Source organism: Notechis scutatus, chromosome 3 (genome assembly GCF_049901735.1).
Source record: "Notechis scutatus isolate UNSWTSFEM ecotype Mainland chromosome 3, rNotScu1.2, whole genome shotgun sequence".
Lineage (NCBI taxonomy): Eukaryota > Metazoa > Chordata > Lepidosauria > Squamata > Elapidae > Notechis > Notechis scutatus.
This window is the reverse complement of record NC_142011.1, coordinates 22,053,426-22,072,666: the sequence shown is the minus strand read 5'-3', so window position 1 is coordinate 22,072,666 and position 19,241 is coordinate 22,053,426. Positions and strand designations below refer to the sequence as shown.

At 44.1% G+C, this 19,241-nt stretch overlaps 1 long non-coding RNA gene across 1 annotated transcript in view; it reads right to left on the bottom strand.

The window, feature by feature from the left end:
- Window positions 1-2,182: 2,182 nt before the first annotated feature.
- LOC148131100 (uncharacterized) overlaps window positions 2,183-19,241 on the bottom strand; it is a 58,232-nt gene continuing 41,173 nt past the window's right edge. Inside the window, exons 3-4 of the long non-coding RNA XR_015748320.1 lie at window positions 6,907-6,938; window positions 2,183-2,463 (exon numbers count right to left, since the gene is read on the bottom strand). This is a non-coding gene — a long non-coding RNA (uncharacterized LOC148131100). The remainder of the gene's footprint in view (window positions 2,464-6,906; window positions 6,939-19,241) is intronic.

The window sequence follows — 19,241 nt, the reverse complement described above, 5'->3', positions numbered from 1 at the left end:
GCCACAAACAGAACCTGCAGAATTGCACTGTCACGATGGAGCTCTCATAGAGGAAGTTCCTGATGACATGCAAAATTTTAGCCAGAAGAGTTATCTGACCTTTTCACCAAGCATCCTCTAGAGCTCTGTTTGTCAACCTTAGCAACTTTAAGATTGTGTGAATGTCAACTCCCAGAATTCCCTAGCTATCAAGGGAGTTCTGGGAGATGAAGTCCACACAAAGTTATTGAGAAACACTGCTCTATAGGCACAAAGGAGAGAGATAATCAGATACCACAAAGAACTTCCCTATTCAAATATCTGGCCACTTGACCTCATTGCATTTGAAGTGCCTGGCAAATATCTTTTTATTTGTCCAAATGTTTTTATTGTTTAATGGTTGACTAAGGTAAGTTCTCTCACGCACTCTGAATATTAGTATATAAACTAGAGCATATAAATGTACAGTACGCAATATTGTACCTGCAGAACTGATATATGTGGCCTTAAAATCCTTTTCTAGGTTCCATTTTCTTTTTCACTTTACGTTCAATTGTTTTGCCAGAGTTGCTGTCATTTAATAGAATGGTTATGTTCACAGAACACGATTAACTTGTTCAGTAAAAGACTTGGCAGTTGCATTTGCACAGCATGTAGAACTTGGATAGTTCAACCATAATTATCTTGTTTATGTTCAGCATGCTGTGCAAACCAACTCTGACTGGTTAATTTATGGTTTGTACAAACCTCAAAAATCAATGAGTTCTGCAATCAAATTAGTATCTACCACATGAATACTAGTAAGTAAAAACATGACACTGCATTTCATGTACTATGGGTGAAGGATTCTGCTGGTGATCTCCTCCTCCTTCCTTCCTTCTTCCTTCCTTCCTTCTTCCTTCTTCTTCCTCCTCCTCCTCCTTTCTTCCTTCTTCCTTCTTCCTTCTTCTATCTTGCCACTAAACTTCTAGAATTGTTTAGAACTGCTCCCAAAGAAAACTCAATGCAATTGGATAGAAGAGATGGATTATTTATTTATTTGATTTGATTTTGGGTGCCACCCAATTTCATAACAATTCTGGGTGGCTCACAATATAAAGAAAACAAGATAGAAATACAATCAAGCAAATAAAAATACAATGATGGAAATAAATAAGATAGAGAATCCGGGCAACCAACCATAAAAATATATGCAACACATATCAAGCACATCTATATCCCCTCTACCTTCCCAGGCCTGGAATAGCAACTAAGTCTTCTGGAATGCCATCAAAGTGGAAGCCATTCTAAATAACAGAGGAGACCTCATTCCAGATGGCAAGCTCCATCTAAGAATGCTAAAACACCTGAATGTTACACATTCCTGGGAACCTTTTTCTATTTGTTTGTTTTATTCATAATGCACATTTTTTACTTGTTTATTCAGTTTCTATAGATACCCATTCTCAACCAATGACTCTTTGTGTCGCTATGCTAATGTAGATTTTTCCTACCTAATTTAGGGATCAGAAGAAAACTCTTTCATGCTACTAGACCTTATGATTACAAAGGTACCATAGATCTGAATGAATACAAAGAGGATTTTAAAAGAAGGAATGTATTGGATGAAACATGATTGACGAATGTCAGGCGATATGTTTGTCCTACAGTCTGTAAAATATTATCTATTATTTAGGCAAATTATTTCAAGACTACAGATCAGGGGTGTCAAATTCAATTTCATTGAGGGCCGCATCAGGGTTGTGTTTGACCTCAAGGGGCCTGGGTGGGCATGGCCAGCATGATGTCACTCATGTCAAGGGGCACCTGTGGTGGCGTGAGTGCTCTGACAGTAAAAATGTGCTTCCAAACTCCATTTTCAGTTGCCCATGCTCTCCTGCAACCCTCTGCCAGTGAAAACGGAGCTCGGGGAAGGGGCTGTGTGAGGCCCTTGTGAGCTTTGTTTTTGGCTGGGATGGTCTCCTGCAACCCTCTGGAAGTGAAAATGCAGCTTGGGAGTGCTGTGTGCAGCCCTCACAAGCTCCATTTTTGCTGACAGAGGCCCCACAGGCTGGTCCTTCGCTGTTTCCAGGGCAGCCCTGTGAGCCAGATCTAAACACCCCATGGGCTGGATCTGGCCCCTGGGCCTTGAGTTTGATACTCAAATGACACTCTCAATGTCATTTGAAATTACGACAGTGCCATTTGTGACTTTGTAGCTGGGTTGAGTGTGAGTTAAAGGTCTAATCTGGAACATCTGAAAATATTTTTAAAAAGAAACTGTTATGTACTGATTTCCCTTGTCAATGTCACCCTACATTTAATACAATAAATGTGGTTCAACAACACTTTCCTGTGATCAAGCGGTGTGATGATGGCAGCTCATATATTCTGTAGGCAAAAGCATGACAGTTGATCTAAGCTTCATTCTTGCTCCCTCCTGACTATGTTGTTTAGTCCCAAGGCCAGTGGCAAGTTGAGCAAGAGAGCTGCAACCAGTGTGATCTGGATGGGTGGAGAAAAACCAAAATCTAAATGGCAATGTCTTTAAATAACATCAAAACAGAAGTGAAACCAGTAATATCAATAAGCAAAATCTCATGGCAAGATTCACACCATTATGCTCCATTCTGGAAAAGTCCATTCTGGGGACTTTTCTCACTGCTGAACTGAAATGCTATTTGCCTATACTTGAAGAAGCAGGAAACAACCCTGGCAGGAAATTTGCCTTCTCCATTGCTGAGCCTCTCTTGCCGTTCATGTTTCTGATTCTGCAATTGCCAGAGTGGCCTCCCAAACAATGGTTTATATGTTTTGAAGCTGATTTTGGTTAGATTCAGAATAGGAGGGGGAGCACTCTTTGAACAGCTGAGGCCATTTTCTCACCTTTATACTGTCCTATTGTTTCTTTATTTTTCTTATATGTATCCATTTCATGTATTCATAACTATGTTTATACTTATACCTATTATCTTGTAAGTGATTGACAAATCAAATAAAAAATTAAAATCTCAGAAGGTATGGAAGTCTGTATGCCTTACTCTTATTTTGGCACAATGGTGATTGGATGACTTCGAAGATGTTGTACAAAGGTAATGGGAAACTTCACCAAGGATCCATTAAGCCTCTCTCACTTATGTTTGTGCTGTGGTTGTTGGGGAAGTCTAATGCTAAAACTTCCCATGGGCTACCAGATGTGGCTGCTAGCCCACTTGCTATGAAATATTGCACTGAGTAAAGTAGATCCAGGGATTTGGGAAGTAGGGTAGATAAACAACTAGGGGATTTCAGGCAGTGTCAGTAGTTCCGATTTCATGATACTCCTAGTTAACTACTTTGAGGCCCCCTCCTCTGTTAGGCAGAGCATTGTCAATGCAGCTGATTGAGGAAATGGAGCTCTAAGAGGCCTCTAAAATTCCTCACTGCAAGTACTGCAGCTATAAGAGAAATGAATTAAGTGGGTTCCACTCATTGCCATGTTGGCTCTAGATGCCAAGGTAGATGGGACAGTTCTATACTTCACTTGCTCCTCAAGAGCGTGGCTGGTGGTTTCTTTCCCTTTCCCCAACAACCATATTCAAGGGTTTCCAGGAGGGAAGGGAAGAAAAGTAATATAAAAGGCAAGCTGAGACTGCATGATTAAAATCCCTCTCCTTTATAGTGAGTTGACTTCTTTGACTGAGAGACCATACATCCAAGCAGGGGTGGGATTCTACCAATTCTGTGCAGTTCAGAGAACCGGCAAATCATGCCCCTGGCTGGTCCCAGGGAAGGCTTCTAGGAGCAAAAACATCCCAGAAGGCCTCAAAAATGGGGAGGGGGAGTTGCTGCCAAAACCCCCCTCAAAAAACAAAAGAAGCCACGCCCACCCTGTCACATGGCATTTTATTTATTTATTTTATTTATTTATTTTGTCAAGCGATTATAAGATAACAGGTATAAGTATATACATAGTTATGAATACATGAAATGGATTCATATAAGAAAAATAAAAAGAAACAATAGGACAGGGATGGTAGGCACGTTGGTGCGCTTATGCACGCCCCCTACAGACCTTTTAGGAAAGGGGTGAGGTCAATAGTAGACCCCAACAGTTTTTGGGGTTTGGGGAAGAAAGTCAGAGTCAGATAGAGTATTCCAGACATTGACCACTCTGTTGCTGAAGATCGTATTTCCTGAAATCAAGTTTGGTGCAGTTTACCTTGAGTTTGTATCTATTGTGTGCTCTTGTATTGTTATGGTTGAAGCTGAAGTATTCATTGACAGGTAGGACATTGCAATATATAATTTTATGTGCTATACTTAGATCGGACTGAAGGCAGCGTAGTTCTAGGTTGTCTAGATCTAAAATTTCAAGTCTGGTGGCATAAGGTATTCTGCAACGAGTAGAGGAGTGGAGAACACTTCTTGTGAAATATTTCTGGACTTTCTCAACTGTGTAATATATCAGATATGTAATGCAGGTTCCAGACTGATGAGCTGTATTCAAGTATTGGTCTCACAAATGTTTTGTATGCTCTAGTTAGTAGTGTGATATTACCGGAGAAAAAGCTATGCAGGATTAGGTTAACAACTCTTAATGCCTTTTTGGCTCTGTAGTTACAGTGGACTCTAGCACTTAGATCATTAGAGATGAATACTCCAAGGTCCTTGACAGAGTTTGGATCATCAACAAGGTCTTGACTATTCAGTTTGTATTTTATTTTCTGATTTTTTTTGCCAATATATAAGACAGAGCATTTATTTGTTGAGATTTGAAGTTGCCATTTGTTTGACCATTCTGATACATAGTCGAGGTCTTTTTGAAGGGTAGCAGTATTGTCAGTGGTGTTGAATAGTTTTACATCGTCAGCGAAAAGAATGCAGTTGTTCTTAATATGACCACAGAGGTCATTTATGTAGAGTATGAAGAGAGTTGGTCCTAGAACACTGCCTTGGGGGACACCACTGTTGACAGGTACAGGATTTGATAGGACGCTCCCAATTTTGACCATTTGTTGTCTGTTTGACAGGAATGCTTCTATCCAGTTATGCAGATGTCCAGAGATACCATAAGATTTTAGTTTTAGGAGTAGTTTGTTGTGTACCACTGAATCAAAGGCTTTACAGAAGTCTATGTAAATTGTGTCTATTGCTTTGCTTTGATCAAGTTTGTAGTCCATATGTTTTTGCAGTGTAAGAGTTACAGATTACTGGATAGTTTTTTTCTGAAACCAAATTGTTTATTGGAGAGTAGGTTGTTTGTCTCTAAGTGGAGGATAATGGATTGGTTAATTGATTCCATGACTTTACAGGTGACACAGCATAAAGAAATTGGTCTGTAATTTTCAACTAGGCTGAGGTCTCCCTTTTTGCCCACCTAGCCACACCCACAGAACTGATTGTTAAATTTTTTTAATCCCACCCCTGCATCCAAGCCATGTGTGTCTTTGGAATGTCTATTCCACCACCCAACTGATTTCCATTGTTGTTACTCATTCTTTTCCAAGGAAAAAGGGAATTCAAGTATTGGGAGGGAAGGAAGAAAGGAAGGAAAAAAAGAAGGAAGGAAGGAAGGAAGGAAGGAAGGAAGGAAGGAAGGAAGGAAGGAAGGAAGGAAGGAAGGAAGGAAGGAAGGAAACATTTGTGCAGGGTTGTGTTTTAAGTAACCTCCAAAGTGTGCATTTATGAGAATACTCAGAATCCAATGAGCATGGGAATATAACTTATTGAGTCAATGGACTAGCCAAAAAGCATAGATGTACAGCTTTTTTTTGTCATCTAACCTGAACCAAAATGCAAAGTATCTGGTTGCATTGAATGACTTTGAGAAAATTCAAGACAATGTGATTTCTAGTTAATATAAGACCTCGAAGAGAACTTCTCCAGTCAAGAGAAGGCAGGAGGGCCCTTGGTTAGTTTCAAGGATAAACATTTAAATGGTTGGTGTGGAAAGGTAAACACAGAAAGTCTGCACATAATCTCTGAGGTTTTAAAAAAATAATATTTCCTGCACTACTACTAAAATATTAAAGATAATGTTCTGCTTATATCTCACTTGCAAACTCTCAATGCAGTAATCTGTATTGGAAGTGATTTCTATTTTTCTGCTCTGCTCACTGAGTGCTGAGCACTTGTAGATTAACACTGGAAGAGATGATCATTAAAAGCTGGGCTATTGCTTTGCATAAAGTAAAGGAATGGGCTGCCTTACCTGGATTCAGACCCAAAATAGGAAAATAACAGAAGAGACAGAAAATCAGTGTAACCTCTTTTATCTTGGGATTGTTGATTTCTCTTCTCACTGTCTTGTATGACATTTGCCTGAATTATTGAACATCTAGGCTACTTCAAAAACACAAGTTACCAGCTTTATAATTAGCACCAACAGAGGAAAATCACATTGGAAAAAATCTTATGATCACTCTATAAAGAAAATCAAAAGGAAACAAGGCCTGCCTGCTTGGTTATGCCTCATGCACGTGAGAAGAATCTATTTTTCATTTTAAGGGCTTAAGAAAGAAGAAAGTTCAAAGAAAACACAGTCTTAACTCTCTATGTTGCTATTTCTTCAACTAAAATAATTGCCTGGAAAAAGTAGCAGGGGGCTGGATGTAGAAGGTATCATTCATAGATATAGAGCCGGTCTATAGAGCAGTGCCTTCTTCAGTCTCCAGTTCTGGAGTGTGTATTGAGAAGAACAAAACCTTGCCTTCAAATTATCTAGTTTAATGGCACCAACCCTTTTGTTTTATCAAACTAGGATATTTTTTTTGAAAGCAAGCTCATTATGAGGAGATAACACATGCAGACTTGTATAAATCTTTACAAGTCTTTTCAAATTGCACCGTTGTTGAATTATATTTGTATTAATCCTTTGCCAAGACAATTTAATTGACGCCTTCCTCCCTTCCCCCACTCCATCGTTGTTCTCTCTGATGATAAAGCCAATACACTGCTAAAACATACCTGCCAGAATCTCTGGAGTGGACAGCGTAGACCTAGGGCATATCATAAGTCAAAGTGAGATGAGAAATAATGCTTAAGAATGACCAAAATGTTATTTGCCATTTTGCATAGTTAAAAATTATGAATGATTTATGGGAGACATGAATGAAGAGGAGGAATAAAAAGTGCACAACTGTACAATTACCTTTCAAAAAAATATGTATTACAATATAATAGAATCCTTAATTCTGTTGAAGGAAAGGGAAAGGGAGACAAGGGAAGGGATAAGGGAAGGGAAGAAAATGAAAGGGAAGGGAAGAAGGAAAGGAAAGGAAAGGAAAGGAAAGGAAAGGAAAGGAAAGGAAAGGAAAGGAAAGGAAAGGAAAGGAGAGGAGAGGAGAGGAAAAGAAAGTTGAGTAAACTATCCGAAGGAATTTTCAGGTAGAATAAGTTAAGCAACAATAGGAATTAGGATAACAAGATGGAGAAAAAAAATAAGGGTCTCACAAAAGAAAGCATGGTCAAACATAGACATTTTAAGAAGTCTGGACAACAATTATGTTCTTAACCAGAGGTTGAGAAACATTTGCTGCATAGAGGAACAGGTTAGACTCAGAGACCTTCTCAGTCTATGATTCATACTGAGTGATGTGTGACTGTGGTGACAGTGGGAACCACAAGAGATGGCTTTAAGTCTACTCTGAAAGTGAATTGAGCCCAGCAACATCTAGGAAGAGGGATCAAGCCCAGGACCCTTTAATTGGCAGGTACCAAAGGATTCCACACTGACTTCTACATAGATATCTACATGAAACTGTTGGGCAAGATTATCTGCTGATATCAGGCCAGGTTTAATCTATATGCTGATGATACCTAATTATACATCTTGACCTTGGACGTCATTGAAGTGCTATCCAGCTCTCAATGGAGAAGAACAGGTTGGGACTCAATCCACAGCATCACAGAATGGTTTGGGTTTGAAAGCTTGCCAATTCCAGTGAGATCCTTTTGTTAATTCTGAATAAGGTTGCCCTTTGCATCTAGGATCATCACACAAAGGAAATTTTGTGTCAGAATGTGATTACTGTTTAAGTCAACGTGAGCTCCTCTCCTCTGCAGATGTCACTGATTGAGCTTCTCAGTGAAATCACTAGGCAATTTCCACTGCACTGGAGCACACTGGATTTTACTGTGATAGCAAGATTGTAGACAGATATCTTCAATATGCACAAAACCTCACAACTGCATCAAGAGGAAGCCAAGATTATTGAAAATTGCCCAACAAATCTGTTAATTAATCAGTGAGACTCATTTTCCACACTATGGCTCTAAAGCAGGGCTGTTAAACTCCTAGCTTGGGGACCTACAGCAGTGCCTGTGATAGCAGCAGCAATAACATTTAGACTTATGTACCTATTTATAACCCTCTCTAAGTGGTTTACAGAGTCAATTATATTGGCCCCAACAATCTGGGTCATCATTTTACTTACCTCAGAAGGATGGAAGGCTGAGTCAACCGGGTGAGATTTGAACTGCCAAATTGCAGACAGCCAGCAGTCAGCAGACGTAGCCTGCAGTACTGCACTCTAACCACTGCACCATTGTAGTTCATAAGGACAAACCCAAATTGAGGACAAACTGTATTTTAGTGTCATTTCTTCACTAGGAGTTAGAAACTTGAACTATTAGAAATACTAGAATGATTGGTTTGCATTTCATAAACACTTCAATATATAATTTCCATTTATGTATTTAATATTTATTTATGATTCATCACTTATATCTTTTATGTATATTGAGAGCTTACGCACTGAAGACAAACTCCTTGCATGTCCAATCACATTTGGCCAATAAAGAAATCTATTCTATTCTAATATACATGAAATAAAATAATGTTTGAAAAAGTAGTTCTAATAATTTCATGGACTAATTATACCGTTTCATCACTAGAATAACACAAATGGTTTAGCAGTATTAGAAGGAAGGGTTTTTTTTTTTTTGTAATTTCCCTCTGATACAGAAGTATTTCTGAATGTAAAACCCCAGTTATAGCATGTTTATGTGTTTATGCAATGTATATATATATGTGGTATATTTAGCTGTGGTCAATCTGATAATTTCACTTTCATTCTGATTGGCTTTTTGCTGACTGAAAGTTCATTCTGGCTCCATTTCCACAGCTCACATCCCAGATGCAAAGCACATAAACAATTTTTTAAAACGTGCTGTGCATGTTTTTTTATAATTTCAGTTATAGGATAACTATATCCCCAGCTTTTGGGGACTGTACTCTGCCTTTGAGAGATATGTAAGGGGCTGCAGTAGAAAGAAAGGTAAGGTAAGGTTAGGATAACAATTGCTTGACTTAAATTTAACCTAAATTAAATTGACATTCATTATTTAGTCATTCCTTACAGTTAGTCTCCATATACTTACCAACTTTTCCTTTCGTTCGCATTCTATAATTTCATGACTCATTTTAGCAGAACCTGGGTACTCGTCTCAAAGCATTGGGGGATCATGATGAACCACGGTGGCGCATTGGATAGAGCACAGTACTACAGGTTACTTCTGCTGACTGTCAGCTGCCTGCAATTTGGTAGTTCAAATCTCACCAGGCTCAAGGTTGACTCAGCCTTCCAGGTCGGTAAAATGAGGGCCCAAATTGTTGGGGCCAATATAATTGACTCTGTAACCCACTTAGAGAGGGCTATCAAGCAGTATAAAGCAGTATATAAGTCTAAGTGCTATTGCTACTGCTATCACAGGCACTTCTGTAGTTATATTGCCCTGATCTCTATGTTTTGGAGAACACCTTAAGCAAATTCATGTAGGTACTTTCAGGAAGCAATTGGTCTGTGGGTCAGGATTCTGCTGATACCTCCATTCCAAATTCCCCCTACTCCTGATCATGAGGCACAGATTTGAGTTACTACAGGGAGGCCTTCACTTATAAATTGAGCCCGGCAATGGTGACAGGCTCAGTTATATTTGTGAGATTCGTCATGCAGGCCACCATATGACTGGGCCTGTTTTTATGACATTTTGGTGCAGCAGATATTCAAGCGATCACCAAAGTCATTGGCTGCCATGGTCGTTAAGCGAACCTATTGCTTACTGTGGGCTGGTTTTGCCATAGACTAGAAGTAAATGCCAGCTTCCAGCAAAAATACCATGAATTGTGGTCACTTGACCAGTGATGGGTTTCAAAAAGTTTTCCTACCAGTTTGGTGTGAGTGCACACTTTGCACATGCATGAGGGCTTCACACATGCACAGCATGTGCAACTCACCTTCTGCTGCAAGGCCTGTGCGTAAAACAGCTGGTGCATGGCAATTGGCTGTGCCGTGCAAAGCAGCTGAAGTTGAAAAGCAGGAAATAAAAGTCAGTATGGAGCCGGGGAGAATGGGAGGACCCAGCAGCTGATCGTCAGAGCTACCGGTTTGGCTGAACTGGGCTGAATCAGTAGAATACCTGTTATGACCCAGGCTTCGTCGAACTTAATAAAACACAAACTGAATTTAAAAGGAAAACCTATTTTGATGTGACGCTGGGAATTACTTACATTCCCAGCCAAAACTAATTATGCACAGTTCCTCCAGATAAGAGCACACTTTTCAGTGCTGTTGAATGCTGCCAACAAACAGACATCCAATTAAGGCTTAACATAAACCAACCAAAAAACCCAGAAAAAAATGACCAGAGTACAGAGCTTCAAGACAAACTTAGAAATTACTGAACTGCTTTGCTTCCTGCAAAGCTTTTCCTCATTAAGGTCTGACTTTTATCCCTTATGGGAGGGGCAATCACCTCCCAGCCTTACTCCCGATCGCTCCTTCTGCTTCAGCTGCTCTCACCTTCTAGCAGCTCTGCGCACATGCGCACTGGGAACAAGCTCCCCTGGGTACTCTGCTTCACTGCTGCCAGACTCTGAAGGCTCCAAAGGCAGCACCCCACTTTCAGTTGGTCCTGGCCCCATCCCTGCATTGGATGCAGGACCCTCGTCCAAGTCCTCTCCAAACTCCCTGGCTGGTTCCCTTTCTTCCTCACTGTCTGATACCTCTGCCGTCTGCACCGGCTGCTGGCGAACCTCAACAATACCACCATTACACTTAACCCTGGAACTCTACAAACAGCCATCAATGCGGGACAGTTTATAAGTGCTCCAAAGGTGAGCATATGATCACAGGATAGGGGCAACATCAGAACTCTGAAACTGGGTCATAGGTCCCCTTTGGGGACGTTTGTCATAACTTCAAAAGGTCACTAAGTGACCAGTCATAAGTCAAGGACTACCTGTATTAAGAATTGGAAAGAATTCTGGAAGCCAGGCCTGGCATGCTTTCCCTCCTTTCTTCATATTATCAAAACTGTCCAGATTACGTGAAGAGCCAGTTCCTGACCACTTGGAACCCAATTCCTAATTCTCAAGTACAGTAGAACCTCTGGTCACAACCATAATTCATTCCATAACTTTGGTCGTAACCCGATTTGGTTGTGACCCAAACCTAATTTTGGAAATTTGGCACTTACCCCAAAAAAAATTGGTGCGGAAGGGAAAATTGGCTGAAAAAAAAAAGTGAATTTTTTGGTTGGAAACCAATTTGGTCGTGGTCAGAAGCATTCGTGACCAGAGGTTCTACTGTATTATGCTTGATGCTGGCCTCTTTCAAGTGTTGGGATTTCTTTCTTTCTTTCTTTCTTTCTTTCTTTCTTTCTTTCTTTCTTTCTTTCTTTCTTTCTTTCTTTCTTTCTTTCTTTCTTTCTTTCTTTCTTTCTTTCTTTCTATTTCTAGTAAATAATCAAAGGAGCAATCAAAGGAGACTCTTGACAGTTTACAATACGTCCATAAAATACAATAAAGGAATCACAGTATGAGTATAAAAATAAAAAAAAACAATTGACCCTCAATTTTTCTTCCATTCAGTCGGGTCCAATTCTCAGACATTGCATGAAGAAATCCCGGCAGTTTTCCTGGCAAGATTTTTCAGAAATGGTTTGCCATTGTCTCCTTCCTAGGGCTGAGAGGCATTGACTGGCCCACAGTCACCCTGCTGGCCTTATGACTGAAGTAAAACAGGTCTTGGCGTTTCCCAGGTTCTAGCCTTAACTGCTACTCCAAACAGGCCTTATTTACCCCAATTACAGATCAGCTAATTAGTAACCAGTGGCAATAATTCATGCTTCAAAGGTGATCTGAAATAACTTTTATTTTTTAGTATTCAATAGGTAGTCTTTGACTTACTAACATAACGAAGCTTGGAATTTCCATTGTAAGTTATCACAGTCATAAGTCGGGACATCCATGTGACTGCACCCAATTTTATGAATTTTTTTGCAGCGCTTATTAGCAAATGCCATAATTGTTAAATGAATGCATGTATTCTGCTGCGTGTATTTTGGCAAAAACTGCTGAAAAGGCTAGAAACCACCAAAAAACAACAACAACACCCCATCACAAATTGCAGTCATGTGACTGCAGAATGTTGCAACCAGCTGTAAAGGTGATCCTGTTGCCAAGTACTCAAAATGTAGTCCTATGATCATGGATTAGAGGTGGTATTCAGCAGGTTCTGACCAGTTCTGGAGAACCGGTAGCAGAAATTTTGAGTAGTTTGGACATCCGGCAAATACCACTTCTGACTGGAGATTTTACAGTATCCTTCCCCTGCCATGCCCATCAAGCCACGCCCACAGAACCAGTAGTTAAAAAATTTGAATCTCACCACTGTCATGGATGTGTGTGTGTAGTCATCAGAACGCCAGATCTAGTCCGTACATAGCTTTTGGGAGGTTCTTCATAACTTTGAACAATCACTAAGCTATGTATAAGTTTTTAGTTACTTACAAAATGCTAGCAGTGTTTGATTGAATTTTTGGAGCAAGGTCATTGCAAAGAATAAGTAAGTAAGTGTCAACTAAAAAGATACTCCTTTTGTCTTTTTGGCTGCCAGAAAAAGGGAGTGGGGGAAAACAAGGCATTCTTGAAATGCCTAGATAATCACCCCGGCAGCCCAAAATTGTCAGAGCATAAAGTTATTGGAGAGCATGATGGATGACTCTTGGAGATGGAAGTGTCCCATTGGAGAAGTCACATCCAGGGTGTTCTGTACAAGTCAATTTACATACTCGTAGCCCCGCGTCGCGATTGGTTAAGGCGCGCGGCGATCGGATTGGTCGAGCGAGCCGCACTGATTGGTCCGTTGCGAATCCCCCGCGATTGGTGGAAACTAATCGCGGGAGATTCGAAGCGGTGTCATTGGCCGCGGCCGCCGCGGCTCGGGAATAAAAAGCCGCAGTTTTTCCCTTCAAGCTTAAGCTGTATCAGGAGCCAATAAAGAGCTGAAACCCAGTCACTGACTCCGAGCTTCCTTTCTCGACGGACACGACACTGGCGACGAAGGTGGGATCCAGAGAATAACCACCGAGCACGTGTCCCGAGGAAGACAAAGGACCGACGAGATGGCCAGCATGACCCCACCAGCACCCTTCAACCCCGCTACCGAGGACTGGGAATCGTACACGGATAGATTCCTGATGTTCCTCGAAAGTAGCAATTTGAAGGATGCGAACGGGCAGAAGAAAAGGGCCGTCTTCCTCACACACTGCGGGCCCGCAGTGTTTAAGATGGCCAAAGCCCTCGCGAAGCCAGAGGACGTGAAGGCGATGGACTGGGCCGATCTCGAGCCACTCCTTCGGAACCACTACGCCCCCGCTGTGCCCATCCTCATCCGGCGGGATGAGTTCTATCGGCGAAACCAGCGGCAGGACGAGAGCATTAGCGACTTTATAGCCGCCTTGCGAGACCTAGGGGGATGTGCGAGTTCAGGGACCTGGACGATGTCCTCCGAGACCGCGTGGTCCTAGGCCTCAGGGATCAGGCACTAAAAAGTCGACTGATGGCGAAAGGCAACATCGACCTCGGGACGCCCTGGCCGAAGCTTCCGCAGCCGAAGCCACCCGGAAGTCAGCAGCCAGACTTCGGAGGGCAGACAACGGGACCACACTGAAACCCCGAGACAAGCCGACGAGAAACCACCACACACCACGGGGACCTGGACTCCGCTCCGATACCACGGACGAGGAGGAAGACGCCCACCGACTACAAACAGGACGGGACCGGGCGAGATCAACGGGGTCGTAAGTCGGGGAACCAGTGCGCCGGGTGCGGGGGAAACCACTTTCGATCCGAGTGCCGTTTTATCGACGCGATCTGCCGGCATTGCAACAAGAAGGGCCACATCGCCCGAGTCTGCCGACTCAAAAAGACACACAGCCCCGCCGGCGAGAACCAAGCAACCGGGGACGAGACGACACCCCCCCGAGAACCAGAGATCGCCAAGCCGACTATCGCTGGAACCGAGACAACCGAGGACGACGGAGCGGGGAAGGCCGACAGAGAGAAGAAACCCACCAGACGGTCACCATCGGCCATGCCGAAACCACGGATGCCCGGAAGGTCTACGTGGAGGTGAGCATCGAGGGCGAACCATGCCGGATGGAGGTAGACTCCGGATCCTACCTCTCCATGGTCGCCTGGAAAGAACTCAAGCGCCTGGTGCCAAACATCCAGAAAAAAGGACTGGAGAACCAGAAACTGATCATCAAGGACTATCAGGGGAACCGCATCCCCGTCATTGGGACCGGACAGTTCGTGGTGACTTTCAAAAACCGCACCGCGAAACTTCCCCTGACTATCGTGGACCGGAACCGACCCAGCCTTTTAGGACTCCAATGGTTCGCGCCACTCGGGATCGAGGTCACGGGAGTAAACCACACCACAGAGGCCGACTGGGAGCAGCAGCTGGCGAGGGACTTCCAAGAAGTATTCGACGGCACCCTAGGCAAGTACAAAGGGCCCCCTATCTCTTTTAGCCTAGACCCAAATGTCGCCCCCATACGCCTAAAACCCCGACGGGTGCCTTTTGCACTCCGGACGAAAATAGACGAGCAGATTGACAAACTCGTAAAACAGGGGGTTTTGCAGCCAATCGACCACGCCCGGTGGGAGACCCCTATAGTCACCCCAGTCAAACCAGATGGGTCAGTAAGGATCTGCGGGGACTATAAGGCCACCCTCAATTGCGCCCTGCAACAAAGCGCCTACCCCGTCCCAGTAGTGCAACACCTATTGCACTCGCTGGGGGGGGGGCAAGGTCTTTGCGAAGCTCGACCTGGCGCAAGCCTATCAGCAACTGCCGGTCGATGAAGAAACCGCCGAGGCGCAAACAATAGTCACCCATCGGGGAGCGTTTCGTTGTAACCGACTCCAGTTTGGAGTCAGCGTAGCCCCAGGAATTTTCCAGAGCCTCATGGAGAGACTGCTGCGAGGAATCAAGGGGGTGGTTCCCTATTTTGACGATGTATTGGTGTCAGCAGCCAACCAGGAGGAACTAGAGGGTCGCCTAAGGGAGGTACTAGAAAAATTCAAAGGGGCCGGGCTAAAGGTGAAGAAAGAGAAATGCCAGCTATACACAGAGCAAGTCGAGTTTCTGGGGTACCTCCTAGACCGACATGGCATCCACCCAACCGGAAGCAAGGTCAAAGCCATAAAGGAAGCCCCCACACCCAAGAACAAAACAGAGCTGCAGGCATTTCTGGGACTGCTAAATTTTTACAATGTGTTCTTGCCCCAAAAGGCGACCGCGGCGGAGCCTTTGCATAGGCTCCTGGACAGGACGGCCAAATGGACCTGGGGAAAACGGGAGGACACCGCATTCAAGAATACCAAAGACCTGCTCACCTCGGATGCCGTTCTCATTCAGTATAATGAGACCCTACCCATCGCCGCCACATGCGACGCCTCACCATTTGGCGTCGGCGCTGTCCTCAGCCATACACTCCCAGACGGAAAAGAAGCACCCATCGCTTTTTTCAAGAACACTCAGCAAACCCGAAAGAAACTACAGCCAATTAGATAAGGAGGCACTGGCCATCGTCGCAGCAGTAAAGAAGTTCCACGAGTACCTCTACGGCCGCCGATTCACCCTCATCACAGACCACAAGCCGCTGCTAGGCATCCTGGCGGGGAACAAGGCCACACCGAACATCCTATCCCCCAGGATGACAAGGTGGTCTGAGTTCCTCGCCGCCTACGACTACCGGCTCACACACAGACCGGGTAAGACGATCTCCCATGCAGACGCGTTGAGCCGCTCGCCGCTTCCCGACCTAGACGACGATCCAGCTCCCACGACGACCACCCTCAGCATAGAGACATTGCCGGACCTACCCATAACCGCGCCAGACATTGCCCGAGAGACTAATAAAGACAAGCGTCTGGCGCGGGTATTACATTGGGTAGCAAAGGGATGGCCAGAGAAAGACAGCGATGATGCATTCAGGACATTCGAAACCGGCAAACAGAACTGTCACTACAGAAAGGTTGTTTGTTATGGGGGACAGGGTGGTCATACCGAAAAACTGCAAGGGAAGGTATTACAATTATTACACGAAGGACACCCGGGATTGTGAGGACTAAAGCTTTAGCCAGAAGCTATGCTTGGTGGCCAGGTATGGACAAGGAGATCGAGGCCTGGGTAGCCAAGTGCTCGCGCTGCCAAGAAACCAGACCAAATCCCCCCGCAGCACCAATTTTAGAATGGGAAACGCCCAGGGGACCATGGTCGAGACTCCATATAGACTTTGCCGGGCCCACAAAAGGGAACACATTCCTCATCACGGTGGATGCTTACTCCAACTGGCTGGAGGTAAGCAACATGAAGACCACCACAACAGATGCGGTAACAAAGGTCTTAAACAAACTCTTCGCAACCCACGGTCTCCCGGATGTCATCGTGTCAGACAACGGGCCCCAGTTCACCTCGCTGGAATTCGAAAGATTCCTAGCGGAACGAGGCATACGACACGCACTGACAGCGACGGCGCATCCGGCGGCCAATGGTAGGGCAGAACGGATGGTTCAATTTACAAAAAGAACCCTCCAAAAGATCGAACACGGGACATACAAGAAAAAATAAATAAAATGCTCCTAATACAACATATCACCCCTAATACAACGACTAACAAAAGCCCGGCAGAATTACTAATGGGGAGAAAACTAAGGTCACCACTCGACAGACTACACCCCACATACAACCCGGAAAAACCCCCGGACTCATCTAGCAAGCACCGGGTTTTTACACCAGGCGACGCAGTCTATGCAAAAAACCTTACCGGAGACCCACTATGGGTACCGGCAACTATAACCCAACTGACAGGACCCCACTCCTACCGACTACAGACAACCGACGGACAAACATGGAAACGCCACATCGATCAAATAAGATCAAGAACAAAAAACACAACCGACACGCAACCAAACACAGACGACCCCGATAACACAAACCAAGAGGGAGGGAAGATACAGAGGATCAAATAGGAACTAACCAGCAATACTCACCAGTCAACAGCCAGCCCGAAGTCTCACCAGGAAGGAACAGCCAGGCCAGCTCAACCAGCCCGGAAAGACCAGGCAGGAGCGGCGAAAGTCGCAGCTCGACCAACCCGGGTAGACCGGGAGGGAGCTGCAACAAGAGGCCCAGCGACACCTTCCAGGGGTTCCATCGACAGGGCCAAGAGAACAGAAGTCCCGACCGAACCGGCCGGGAACCAAACAACAACTAAGCTGCGCAAGTCAAATAGACAAGTACGAAGCCCGCCTACCTACGGGACTACGTTACGAGGACCGAACCAAGAGGGGAGGGGTGTTCTGTACAAGTCAATTTACATACTCGTAGCCCGCGTCGCGATTGGTTAAGGCGCGCGGCGATCGGATTGGTCGAGCGAGCCGCACTGATTGGTCCGTTAGTGAATCCCCGCGATTGGTGGAAACTAATCGCGGGAGATTCAGCGGTGTCATTGGCCGCCGCCGCGGCTCGGGAATAAAAAGCCGCAGTTTTTCCCTTCAAGTTTAAGCTGTATCAGGAGCCAATAAAGAGCTGAAACCCAGTCACTGACTCCGAGCTTCCTTTCTCGACGGACACGACACAGGGGATGGGGAAAAGACCAGGGTCAAGGAGAAATGTATGATGTAATTTAGTATCAGCTGCACCCAGCCACTCGCCAACATGGCAACTTCTAATAAACCAATTTACTTTTCCCTGAGATGCGGCTAGAGACCTTTGATTTGAATGAGGGTGGATTTATTGGAGCCCTGACAGTAAGAGTAAGTAAGAAGTGCATTAATAGAAAAACTGCTCCTGCAAGCCTCCATACCTCATACCATAGAAGTGGAGAACCACACACCAGTTCTTCCTGAGACACATAAGTCAAGCAAATCAAAGAAGGTGGTCATATATGTACTCCAATGCGGAGTCATGTACAGCTTTGAAAGTTATAACCAGCACTTTGAGTTGCACCCAGAAGATGATGGGAAGCCAGTTCAGTCTTGCGTACATGAGTACACCAATAACTGGACTGCTGCATTTTGGACCAACTGCAGCTTTTAGATGGTCTTCAAAATCATCAAGTACATTTCAACAGCACGGTGATGAAGGTGTGAATTCCCACCTCAAAGTCCTCATGAGAAACTTCCCTTAAAAAGAAAATAAGAAATTCAGGATGCTGAATTACAACATTAACATTACTTTTTGGGTTATTTTCTGTTCTGATTCCTTGCAAGAGGTGAATGAATAGTTGGAGAAATAATACTTGCAAAGACTCAAGGAAAGGGTTCATGGAGCTTAACTCTTCTGCATCTGTGTCAAAAGTCACTAGGCCAGTTCCAAAGATTGCCAAACAAGCTCTACTGCTGTGTGTCGTGTGTGACTGTAAACCGCACCCTAGCAGCCTGTCGGTACAGCACACAGTGTGCTCAAGATGAGTGACATCGTTCTCTCACACTCAGGAAAAGCCCAGCAATGCTGCAGCACATACAGCCTGGATCTGGCTTTTTCAGGGGATTTTCCCTTCTTGAAGCATCTGCTACAGCTTCTTGTAAACAGCCACACATGACTCTGATTGAACTCTCTTACTGTCACTGCAATTAAGCCTGTTCCTAGCTGAAACTGCTCCATTTAATTCAAATGATCCCAGTATTTTTTTTGTGTGTTGAATTTATGTTTACTGACAAAGAAATAAAGGGAGACTAGAACATAAATTCAACACAAAAAAATAGTTTGTCACAAAAGCGAGTGCCTGCGAAGGCTCCTGGATTGGGACTGAAAGGTGAAAGAGGAAGCAGAATGCTTTGTCCCATAATTGGGTAGACCAGGTTGCCTCGATATACCGGTCCCACTGTAAAAAACAAAACACTTAATGGTCCCAGTAGCTCTCTCGTGAGCTGAGGCCCACTACTATATCACAGCCTTTTCTAGAAGTGTTAGGGATTTGCATTGCAAATACAAGAATTACTA